Consider the following 12649-nt stretch of genomic DNA (forward strand, 5'->3'; position numbering starts at 1 on the left):
AAAGTCATTTTTCGCGAAAGAGGTAAATTTGTAAAACTTCTGGATGTTCAGAATATCGATGTGGTATAGGCCATACTTGGTAAAATAGGGCGAATGATTTTGTTTGAAATATGGTCTTCTAAAACATTGTTTGGGCTATACATATTTTGATATAAAACATATAACTTATAATAAAACACTCGATAAATATCCGAAACACATTCTGATCGAAACAGACAACACATAGCACATAGAAATTCGGGTTTTAGGATTCAACACACACACTTACATAATAATACACATAAATCACCTTTATTAAAATATAATACAAGCATAATTTCTCGGTCGTTACATTCCCCCCCCCCTTATTAGGATTCTGCCCTCAGAATCACGCTATGAAAATAACTGAGGATACTTTTATAACATCTCACTCTCAAGCTCCCATGTTAACTCTTCAACTACGGGATTTATCCATAAGACTCTTACTAATGGTACAGACTTATTCAATAATACTCTCTTTTGCCGATCTAAAATTCTTACCACATGTTCTATATATGACAAAACTGCTTGAAGCTCTATCGGCTCATACTCTATTACATGTCTTGTATCAGGGTTATACTTCTTAAGCATTTACACATGAAACACATTATGAATAGGCTTCATATGGGGCGGTAAAGCTAATTTGTATGCAACTTTTCCGACTCTCTTCAAAATTCAAATGGACCGACGTATCGGAGCTTTAGCTTGCCTTTATTGCCAAACCTAGTCAATCCTTTCTATGGTGATATCTTTAGCAATACATGTTCTCCTTCTTGATAGTCTATATCCTTCCGAGTTAGGTCTGCATATTTTCTTTGTTGATTCTGTGCTGCTTCGAGTTGCTTTTGAATAAGCTCTACTTTTTCCTTGGTCTGCTGAATCAGTTCTGGACCTAGAATTTTGCGCTCTCCAACTTCATCCCAACATGTAGGTGATCTGCATTTCCTTCCATATAAGGCTTCATAAGGTGGCATTCCGATGCTCGCATGGTAGCTGTTGTTGTAGGAGAATTAAATTAGTGGTAAATATTTGTCCCAACTGCCTTCAAAATCTATCGCACATACACGTAGCATGTCTTCGACCGTCTGAATTATTCTTTCACTTTTCCCTTCCGTCTAAAGATGATAAGCAGTACTCATGTTTAGCTTGGTTCCCAGACATTCCTGAAATTGTCTCCAAAATCTTGAATTAAAATGGGGATCTCGATCAGATACAATGGATATCGGCACTCCATGGCGCATCACAATTTCCTTGAGATATAGGTGTACTAACTTGTCAAGCAGAAACCTTTCGTTGATTGAAAGGAAATATACTGACTTTGTCAACCTGTCAGTGATAACCCAAATCGCATTATGATTCGCTCTGGTTCATGGAAGTCCCACTACGAAATCCATTGATAAGTGTTCCCATTTCCATTCTGGAATATCTAGTGGTTGTAGTAATCCGCTCGGATGTTGATGTTTAGCTTTGACTCGTTGGCACGTGTAACATTTACTGACCCATTCCGCTATCTCTTTCTTCATGTTTAGCCACCAAAAGTTTTCTTTCAAACCTCTATACATCTTGGTACTTCCGGGATGAATTGAACATCTTGAGCTGTGAGCATCTTGTAAAATTTCTGCCTTCAATTTCGGTACGTTAGGTATCCAGATTCTCGAAGCAACTTGAAAAATTCCCTTATCATCTTTATGGATGGTAATTTCCTCTCCTGAAAAATTGTCAATTTCATGATTCATTATTTCTTCTTGACACCTTCTTATCTTTTCCAATAATTCTGGCTGGAATGTCAAACACCCTCCAAATCCAAATTCGGGGTATAGATTTGGGGCATTATGAACACTAACTACTTGCTGAACCTGTACAATCACAATGAAAATATATAATTACCCCTTACTACCACTACTACTACTACTACTACTACTACTACTACTACTACTCAGGATCTTTTCAAGGTTAAGGATTGAAAACAAGAACAACATACCACTTTATTACAACAATTCTAAACAACCTATCTCAAGAACTCTCTTTATTACAAAACATTATTTCTATTCAAATTTTAAACTAAAGATCTTTTATTCAAATTACATCTACCACTTATCCTGTTACACCTGCTCTGGCAATTCAAAACTCTCTTCTGGGATAGAGATAAATACTCTTGGAATTAGAGGATCCCGCAGCTTGACTGGCTTCTTGACTAGTCGGGTTCTGATGGGTTTCATTCTCAACCTTAACTGAAAAATAAAATGAACAACTATAATAGGGGTGAGCCAAAAATTACTCAACAAGCCTACAAAAATATGTATATATAGTGTAAAGAGAGAAAGATAAATGAACCGGTAATTTGCTTGTGACGGCCTCAACCCCGGGGTCAGGAGTTGACATCATCAACAACAATAATAACAATCATAATTCAATCTAAATCATTAATAATACATTACTACGACCCCTTTACCAAGACCTTTTCCAGGTTTAAGTATAATTTAGGTTACAACTAACACAAACCAACTTACGACAATCGTCACGACGCAGCTAACTTAACACAGCAACTCAACATACCACCCTTGGTCCAACACAACCAGCTCAGAGGAGTCTGACACGAAGGGAACTGGAACTCTGCCCTGACTACTGCGAAAGAATCTCCTAGGCATCTGCAATACATATATAAAACATTCTGCAAGTGTGAGCAATTGTTTTCTCAGTAGTACCGTTATATGAATAACAAGAAAAATAACTTATGGTAAAACGATTATTGGAACAAAATTTATAATTTGCTGCACATCAAGTAAAAACATACATAAACTGGATATTCAAAATTAGCATGCTCTGTAAAACAATATCATCAGTAGTGTGCTGTGTATAAATACTAGAGTTTAATTTAGCATGTTATCTTCATTTCTAAATCCACTGTATAAATCACTTGTTCCATTACGGAACCGCAAAACCCAAATCAGATACTTAGTAGATATGTGAAGATAGTTGATCAGGCTATCAGCACCGGACAGCTCCCACTGCCATCCTATATACCTATTCCGGAACTCAGAGACTAGCTAGGTCTCTGACCTGCTGGACTAATCAGTTTTATAGTGCGCGCAACCGATTTAGCCTCTTATGCCACCTCAATAGGCCTATTCTGGCCCCAATGTATCCCATATCTAACCGTTTTATCCAGTTTTCAAAACACTTGTACCTATCTCATTTTCAAAATCATTATTTAACCAGCACACATATAAAATCTAGTTCACAATTCATTTCATTCGAGATAGGTACCTTGTAAAGTTACTTTTCCCCAAAACAATTTGGAAACAGTGATTTATAACTACAGGGGATACGTAAGTTAAAACGTTTCTGTTCCATTACGAGAATAAAACATTTAGCTATTCATACGTACTGAACCATAAAAGAATGGTCAGGGGTACTTGCCTTGCAGAGCTTACGACTATCTCTGATTGACCTTGAATCGATTCGGGACACTCGGCTTTATCGCTTTACTATTTGACTATCCTGGATCCGACTTCAACGCTCAGGTCCTTCGCTTAGGAACCTCGCTGCGCTTGTCGATTGATCACTAGGATATCTTAGTTTGATACCAACTCTTGAGTCCTTCGACTAGAACCTACAGAGCCGAAATACCCTACGTTAGACGACCAGGTACACTTGACATATCCTCGATACCAATTCTACCCAACAATATTCAAACCTGACTCGTAATTACACATAATATAATAACACACACAACAACTAGGGTTCACGTTTTCGAAATCGGTTTGGTGTTTATTTTCAGAAAATACGTATACTCGTCCTTTTACGAAATTAGGGTTATTACTTTTGGCAAAACAGTTCACCACCACATACAATCAGATATGTATACAATATATATATGTGTGTTTATATATACTCATTCGACAGCCCGATAATTATTGGATATGCTCCCATATTTCCGTAGTTCGATTTCTCGGAAATTGGGCAGCACCTCCTTCATTTATCGGACTAACCTGTCGAACAACTCGACGTCAAATCGATAACAACAATCGCAATCACAATTTAATAACCTCGAATACAAATATTCAACTTTTATTTTGTATCGAACTTACAAGTAAAATTAATAAATTCATTATGTATTTATTTTTACATATTAGGACTCAGAACCGCGTCATCATAGTCCACCGTCGGCTCACCGAGGCTCATCGCCGACGGCGGTAAAATTTATGGGTACCCGATTAATTCCGGGTTTCCAACGTAAATTCTACCGATTAAATTAATAATAATTCCCGTATGATCTTATTATTTATTTCACAAAGGCCATCAAAATTTGATCCTGCAAAACATAAAAATTCAACTCAGCATAATATGGAACCGAGAACCTAACACATTCCTTCCAACAACATGATTACAGAGACAATAACAGCAGCCAAACACACCCACATCAACGCGCGGCACAAGCAGATGCTTGCACACACACACGGTCACACTCGCACATGTATACATACACAAAAACACACACACTTAAGCACATATAGATACACAGGATACACATACATATAAAACGGAAATGGCAGGAACAACAATGGCCGGAAAAAACGGCGATGTCGACCGGGAAACAAGAATCCGGCAACGGAAATCACCACGAACAGGGAAGGGAAAGGGCAAAAAATGATTGAAAGAAAGAAAATAGAGGATGAAAGGAAGATTAGGTGAATAACCGAGAGGGAGAGATCGAGGGACATTGAGAGAGTCAAGAGATGTAGAGAGATCGATGTTGTTGAAGAAACAGGGATAGGTTGATTGATTTTTATTTTTTTTCCTTTTAACTGATACGTGTAACACCCCCAGATCCGGGGTCGGGGATCCAGGTCGTCACGGTCTTTCTTTCCACAATATCACTTCACTTAATTAATAATAATAACCTTGTGCTGTGACCCCACACTAACACACACCACAACCCGTTATAGTCTCAGAGATGAAATTGAAATAAGTACAAGTCTTTGAATCCACCATTTAAAAGTTATTACAACCCAAAATGATTACTTGATAAATTTACAGTTAATTGCCATTATCTGCCACAAGTTATAATTATACATAATTTGATTCTCAAAAGTAGATGGTTTGAACTACAATAGATCTACCTCTGCAGCTATAGTAGCTACAACCTCATCGGGAAGACGCGGGACGCTTCCCACGCGCTTGCGCTGGGTCTGCTGGAGTCTGGCCATCTCTCCTAACTGTTGTTGTGTGATGAAGAAATAAAGCAAGAGTGAGCCTTACAGCTCGCAAGATAATACATAGTGATAACAATAATATAAGTATCTAAATGGATACTTACTAGAATCTTTATCATGTGTAAGATAATTACTTACTAGATATAAGTAAAAACAAGGAATGAAGTTACCAATACTTTACTACACTTATATCATTTATAAAGCTACTTGAACTACCACCGTTCAAAGTATTATAAGTTTTTAAAAAAAACATCCCATAGATGAGACCACAAGTTAAGACTTGAATAGATTCAATCTTTGAAATATTATTGAATGAAATAAAGTTACGAGATACTTTATTTAGTCCCGATATATATATATCCACATACATAACTCTTAAACATTTCCTGGAACCTCTGTTATGTAAAGTATGAACAGAGTTTGAAACATCCAATGAATTTTGGAAAGGAAAAGAATTTTGGCATAAACCAGATATCTTGCTGATCAGGCAAAGATACCTATAAGTAACATTTTCTACTGCAGATGGATAAATTCCTCGCCGGTCATCACCCTGGCCGCATTAGGACCTCGCGCTAGACCGTTACCCGGCCACTCACGCGTGGATGGACTGTCACCCAGCCTCTTACACCTTCATAGACCGTACCCCGGCCTGTCGCTTATGCCGACTCAATTAGATGGACTTACTTCCCGAACATTGGGCAAGTAATCAAATTGTTTTCTCAAAACAGGAACCATGTTGCGAATATAAAATACACCACAGAGCCGGATCCCCAAGATTTTTGAGCGAATATTCAAGTCTCCTTCGAAAGGAAGATCTTAAATCGGAAAACGAGTTTTGGGATCCGCTCTAACTTTTAAAATCATTTTGAAGACTCGAAAACATTTTTAAGAATGTTGGGAGTAAAGCTGATTTAATGAAGTAAATCAGTCCCCAAAATATTTAGAAAATGACTGAATATTATTATTTAAATAATATTCCCATAAAGAATAATCTTTATAAAAATAATTGAAGTAGAAGTATTAAAACTTATACTTGAAACGAGTATTAAATAACCAAAGATATACTTATACGAAAGTACTATCTTTATTTGAATAATCGAAAATAAGTTTGATTATTGACACCTTATTCTTTAATAAAATAAAGAATATATTACAGTAATAAGCGGAGTCATAATACCTCGAATGAATACTATAATTAATATTCATGAAATAAAGGAGTCATACATCCTCAAATGAATATCCAATTAATAATCATTAATAATATAAACTGAGTCATAAGCCCTCGAATGAATATTCAAATAATATTCAATAATAAAATAAAGTTATCGAATAAACCTTATTCGATTAATAGTTTTGAAAACTATAACCATATATATAAATATATATATATATACAAAATCTACTCGGGATCCTCGACTCCCGGTTTTAGAAAATGTTTTTCACCTTTGGGTCCCTATACTAAGGGTATATGCAAATTATTGCTATTCTCTAGCATAGGTATTATCAACTGAATCAACAGATATAGATGGCAAGAATACGAAACAGGCATGCATATATATACCATATCAGCATGCTTCAATATATCGCAATATTTGCTAATTAACCAACATGCATCTATTACAAGATAATGCATATACATATATACATCACAACAACAGTATAACGGGTAGAAAACTTGCCTGAGCGACTTGGGGTGATAAAAGGCTCGGGACGAGTCTGGTAACCTATAAACAACAAGTAAGTTGGAATTAAACCAAAATCACTTGTAAATCTATACTTTAACTAACTTAGGCTCGAACGCTTATTTTGCGCTCACTGATTCGCTTAACATGAGCTATCTAGACATGGCAATGGTCATAATCTAGCAGGGGGGTCTCGGGTCCTAATGTTATGCACAAAAATAGTCTAAAGAAAATCGGACGTTACGACGACTATGTTTACGCGATTTCCAATATTTTAAACCATTCAAAACCATCCCAAATCAACCTCAAATCCAACATACAACCAACATCCATCCTTATCACATCATAACAACCCCAACCAATTCAATTTAATCATTCATACTTATGCCTAAGCTTAACTTTAATCATACTTAAGTGCTTTTAATCAAAACCACAACATTCACCATTCCATTTCACTACCATTTCAAATCCCAAACTCTAAATCACAACAACAAGCTACAATAGCACCCTACTAATCAAAATCATCTTATAATATATAGGAATCTAGGGTTTGGAGATGGTATACCTTCCTTGAAGTGGTGGGAGGAGCTAGGAAGCCTTAAGAAGCTTTGAGAAGTCTTAGGAATGCTTGGATCTTCAAGGAAAACAAGAAAAACTTCAAGTTAAAAACTTGAAAACACTATTCATAGTCTTCTTATTTGATTAAATGAAGAAGATTGAGAAGGAATTGATGGCTTAAACTCATGATATAGCCCTAACTAAACATGAAGATGATTAGGGAATTTACTCACCAATTTAGGAAGCTTGGATCTTTGAATTTTTGAAATTTCTTGCCTAATGAATAGTAAAAAGCCGAGAGCTTCTTCAAGAACAAGCCTTGGTTTCTTTTTGATTTTGATCAAGAATGAATTTGCTTGGCTTGGTTGATTTGTTTTAGTGTTTGATTTTGTCAATTACCTTCTTGCCCTTGAATTTGTGTGGTTACAAAGCCACCACACCTCCTTCATTCCCATGTCATGCTTGTGTCATGCTCATGATGTCATCCTCCCCTCCTTGTCCTCTTTCTATTGGTTGGATGACATCATCCCCACTAATCCCTTTGATTAACTTCCTAATCGTTTGCCTAATGACCGCTGATCTATTATACGGTTCGCTTAACTTTCGTTCTCGTTTATCGTTTGAAGGATCATACCCGGGATCTTATTACTTAGGTTCCCTTAACCTTTCTCAATACATTATATTCCTTTTTATGATCCTCTATTATAATCCTTTAATTTAAATCCTTTTTATCCTGTTACCTTATACTCAATTCTCTCCGTATCTAGTGGATTTCCGGGAAAAACCAAAGTGTTCGGAATTGGATTCTGACGATCTTTACATACACTTATATACTTCATAGAGTACTAATAATATCCCAGAATATCCATAACAGAACCCCTACATAGTGTGGCGTGAAAAGTTTTCTCATTCAGCTAAAACACTATTCACAAGGGTTACAAAAAAGTTGAAAATTTTGGGGTTATTACAGTCTCCCCTCCTTAAAAGGATTCCGTCCCGGAATCAAACAGAAAACAAATGGGGGTACTTTTCTAGCATTGTGCTCTCTAGTTCCCAAGTTGATTCTTCCATGTTATGATTCTGCCATAGTACTCTGACTAGCTTGATCACTTTGTTCTGAAGCACCTGCTCCCTCTTATCCATAATCCTTACTGGCTTCTCCACGTAAGTTAGACTTGGCTGCATATCCACCTGCTCGTACTCCACTATGTGTCTGGCATCTCGATGATACCTCCTTAGCATTGACACATGGAACACATTATGAACTTGTTGCAAATTAGGGGGTAGGGCTAGCTCGTAAGCTAACTTTCCAATCCGTCTTAATATCTCAAAAGGTCCAATGTATCTTGGGCTTAGTTTTCCTTTCTTTCCGAACCTCATTAATCCCTTCCAAGGGGATACTTTCAACAATACTAAGTCCCCTACTTCATATTCCTTGTCCTTTCGGGCTAGGTCTGCATATTTCTTCTGTCTGTCTTGGGCTGCTACAAGTCGCCCTCTGATAAGATCCACTATATCTTTGGTCCTTTGGACCACTTCGGGTCCGAGCATCTTCCGCTCTCCTACTTCATCCCAGTATAAGGGAGATCAACACCTTCTTCCGTACAGGGCCTCATAAGGCGGCATTCCGATGCTAGCATGAAAGCTATTGTTATAAGAAAACTCGACCAACGGCAAGTGATCATCCCAACTTCCTTTAAGGTCTATTGCACAGACTCTCAACATATCTTCTAGTGTCTGGATGGTCCTTTCACTCTGCCCATCCGTTTGGGGATGGTACGCGGTACTCATATTTAACTTGGTCCCCGCACATTCCTGAAAGCTCCTCCAAAATCTGGAGTTGAACCTGGGGTCTCGGTCTGAGATAATGGACGCTGGGACTCCATGTCGCGTCACTATTTCCTTAAGGTAAATGTCCACCAGTCTATCGACTGTGTATCTCTCATTGATAGGAATGAAATGAGCTGACTTTGTCAGTCGGTCTATAATTACCCAAATGGCGTCGTGATTGGCTTTCGTCCTTGGCAAGCCTACAACAAAATCCATCGCTATCTGTTCCCATTTCCATTCGGGAATCTCCAGGGGTCGCAAAAGTCCACTGGGTCTCTGGTGCTCTGCCTTTACTCTTTGGCAAGTCAAACACTTGTTTACCCATTCTGCTACGTCCCTCTTCATGTTGGGCCACCAGTAATATTCCTTCAAATCCCTATACATCTTGGTACTTCCCGGGTGAATGGAATACCTTGAACTATGGCTTTCATCCAAAATCTCATCTTTAAGTTCTTGAACATTCGGAACCCAAATTCGGTAGGAGTACCTCATTATCCCTTTATCATCTTTCTCAGTATGGATCTCCTCCCCAGTCATTGACTCTCTGCCTTCATTCATTATTTTTTCCTGGCACAATCTGATCTTTTCCAATAACTCTGGCTGCATTGAGATCTCAAAAAGCTTTTCAGTTCCGGTTCCGGTTACCTTTACTTCTATTTCCATTTTCTCAAAATCTCTTATTAATTCTTCCGAAGTCGTTATCATTCTGAGTCTTTCCTTTCTACTAAGGGCATCAGCCACCACATTGGCTTTCCCTGGATGATAGAGAATCTCACAATCATAGTCCTTGATTAATTCTAACCATTTCCTATGGCGCATGTTGAGCTCTTTCTGCGTAAATATGTACTTGAGGCTCTTATGGTCTGTGAAAATCTCGCACTTCTCTCCATACAAGTAGTGCCTCTAAATTTTTAAAGCAAATACTATTGCCGCGAGCTCAAGGTCATGAGTAGGATATCTAACCTCGTATTCCTTCAGTTGCCTCGACGCATACGCAATAACTTTACCGTGCTGCATAAGCACACATCCTAATCCTTTGTGCGACGCGTCACTATATATCACAAAATCTCCTTTTCCGTCTGGCAATGCCAATACCGGAGCCGTTATCAACCTTTTCTTTAATTCCTGAAAACTGTTCTCACATTTCTCCGTCCATTCAAACTTCTCTGTCTTACGAGTAAGTCGTGTCAAAGGGGCTGCGATCTTCGCAAAGTCCTGAACAAATCTACGATAGTAGCCGGCCAATCCTATGAAACTCCTTACCTCTGTGGGTGTGGTTGGCCTTTCCCAATTTGAGACCGCCTCTATCTTGGAGGGGTCGACCAATACTTCTTCTTTATTGATCACATGTCCTAAAAACTGTACTTCATTCCGCCAGAATTCACACTTCGAGAATTTGGCATATAACTGCTCCTCTCTGAGTATTCCTAGAGCTATCCTCAAATGCTCTGCATGTTCTGCCTCAGTCCTTGAGTAGATCAAAATATCATCGATAAAAACTATCACACACTTGTCCAAGTACTTCTTAAATACTCTATTCATTAAATCCATGAAAGCCGCTGGGGCGTTGGTTAATCCAAAGGACATTACCAAGAACTCATAATGCCCATACCTGGTACGGAACGCTGTCTTGGAAATATCTTCGGGTTTAATCTTTAGTTGGTGATATCCAGTTCTCAGGTCGATTTTGGAAAAATAAACAGCATCCTTTAGCTGGTCGAACAGATCGTCTATTCTAGGTAATGGGTACCTGTTCTTTATGGTTAGCTTGTTCAACTCTCGATAGTCTATGCACAACCTCATGCTCCCATCTTTCTTCTTAACAAATAAAACTGGTGCTCCCCATGGAGACACACTGGGTCTTATCATACCCTTATCCAAGAGTTCCTGCAATTGGATAGCTAATTCCTTCATTTCTAACGGGGCTAACCGGTAAGGTGCTTTTGAAATTGGCGCCGTCCCAGGGGCCAACTCAATAGCAAATTCAATCACTCTATCAGGTGGTAATCCCGGAAGGTCTTGTGGGAATACATCTTCAAATTCGTTGACTACTGGAATATCTTGTAAGTTGGGTACCTCCTTCTGCGTGTCCACCACATAGGCTAGGTAAGCCTCACTTCCTTTTCGTAGCATCCTTTTGGCCTGGGCCATGGTCAAAAATTTCTGCGCCTGCCTCTTTCCTCTAAATATAACTTCTTTCTTTCCGGGGATATTTAACTTAACTTTCTTCCCTTTACAGTCTATTTGAGCATCATTGCTAGCTAGCCAGTCCATTCCCAAAATCATATCAAACTCCCCTAATTTAAAAGGAATCAGATCAACACTGAAAGATTGCTCCCCTATGCCTATCTCACAGGCGGGGTGAATCTGGTTAACAGGAATAATTTCATGATTGGCTATTTCTACTTGTAAGGGTTCTATCAAGGGTTCAGCCTTAAGTCTTAACTTACGCGCAAGGTCCTTTGATATAAAAGATTTAGTTGCTCCCGAATCAAATAAAACATTTGCACTGACTGAATTTAGAGAAAGGGTACCTGCTATCACATCTGAATCTTTCATAGCATCCTGGACTGTCATGTTGAAAGTCCTCGCAGTAGGTGGCTTATTAGAAGCGGCCCTGCTTGCTCCCGAAGCTGCTGGTTTGTTCATTGGGCATTCCCTCTTCCAATGACCCGGGCGTCCACACAGATGACAATTGGTGGTTGGAACGACGGCAGGGGCTGACGAAGGGCATTTATTTGAGTAGTGGCCTTCCCGACCGCACTTAAAACAGGTTACTGGCTTTTCTTTATACTCCCCAGTGTGATTCCTTCCACATATGTTACAGGCTGGCAATGGGGGTCGAGACTGGTTGGAATAGGACATTCTTGACTTCTGGCCGCCCTGGCTCACACTCACACTCATTGGCCGCTTAAACCCAGTGTTCTTTCCCGGTAGGGACACTGCTCCTCGATTAAATCTAGTTGGGAAGCTCCTTCCTGTGGAACCTCCACCCATGCTCATACTTTTCCTCTTTATTCCTTTCTTCTCTCTTTCCTTCTGCATCTGTTCACTTCCAACTTCTACAATCGTTGCCTTTTGTACCAGAGTGGCATAGTCCGTAAGCTCAAGGATTGCCACCCTATTCTGAATCCACGGTTTCAGTCCCTGCTGAAACCTCCTAGCTTTCTTTTCCTCGATGCTCACAAACTCCGGCACAAACCTTGATAACTCAGTAAATTTCGCTTCGTACTCTGCTACAGACAAGTTATTCTGCTTTAGCTCCAAGAACTTGAGCTCCATCTGGTTTTCCATAAACCTCGGGAAATACTTCCCCAGAAACAACTGACTAAATCTCTCCCAGGT

Source organism: Apium graveolens, chromosome 4 (genome assembly GCF_009905375.1).
Source record: "Apium graveolens cultivar Ventura chromosome 4, ASM990537v1, whole genome shotgun sequence".
In the NCBI taxonomy this organism is placed as follows: Eukaryota; Viridiplantae; Streptophyta; class Magnoliopsida; order Apiales; family Apiaceae; genus Apium; species Apium graveolens.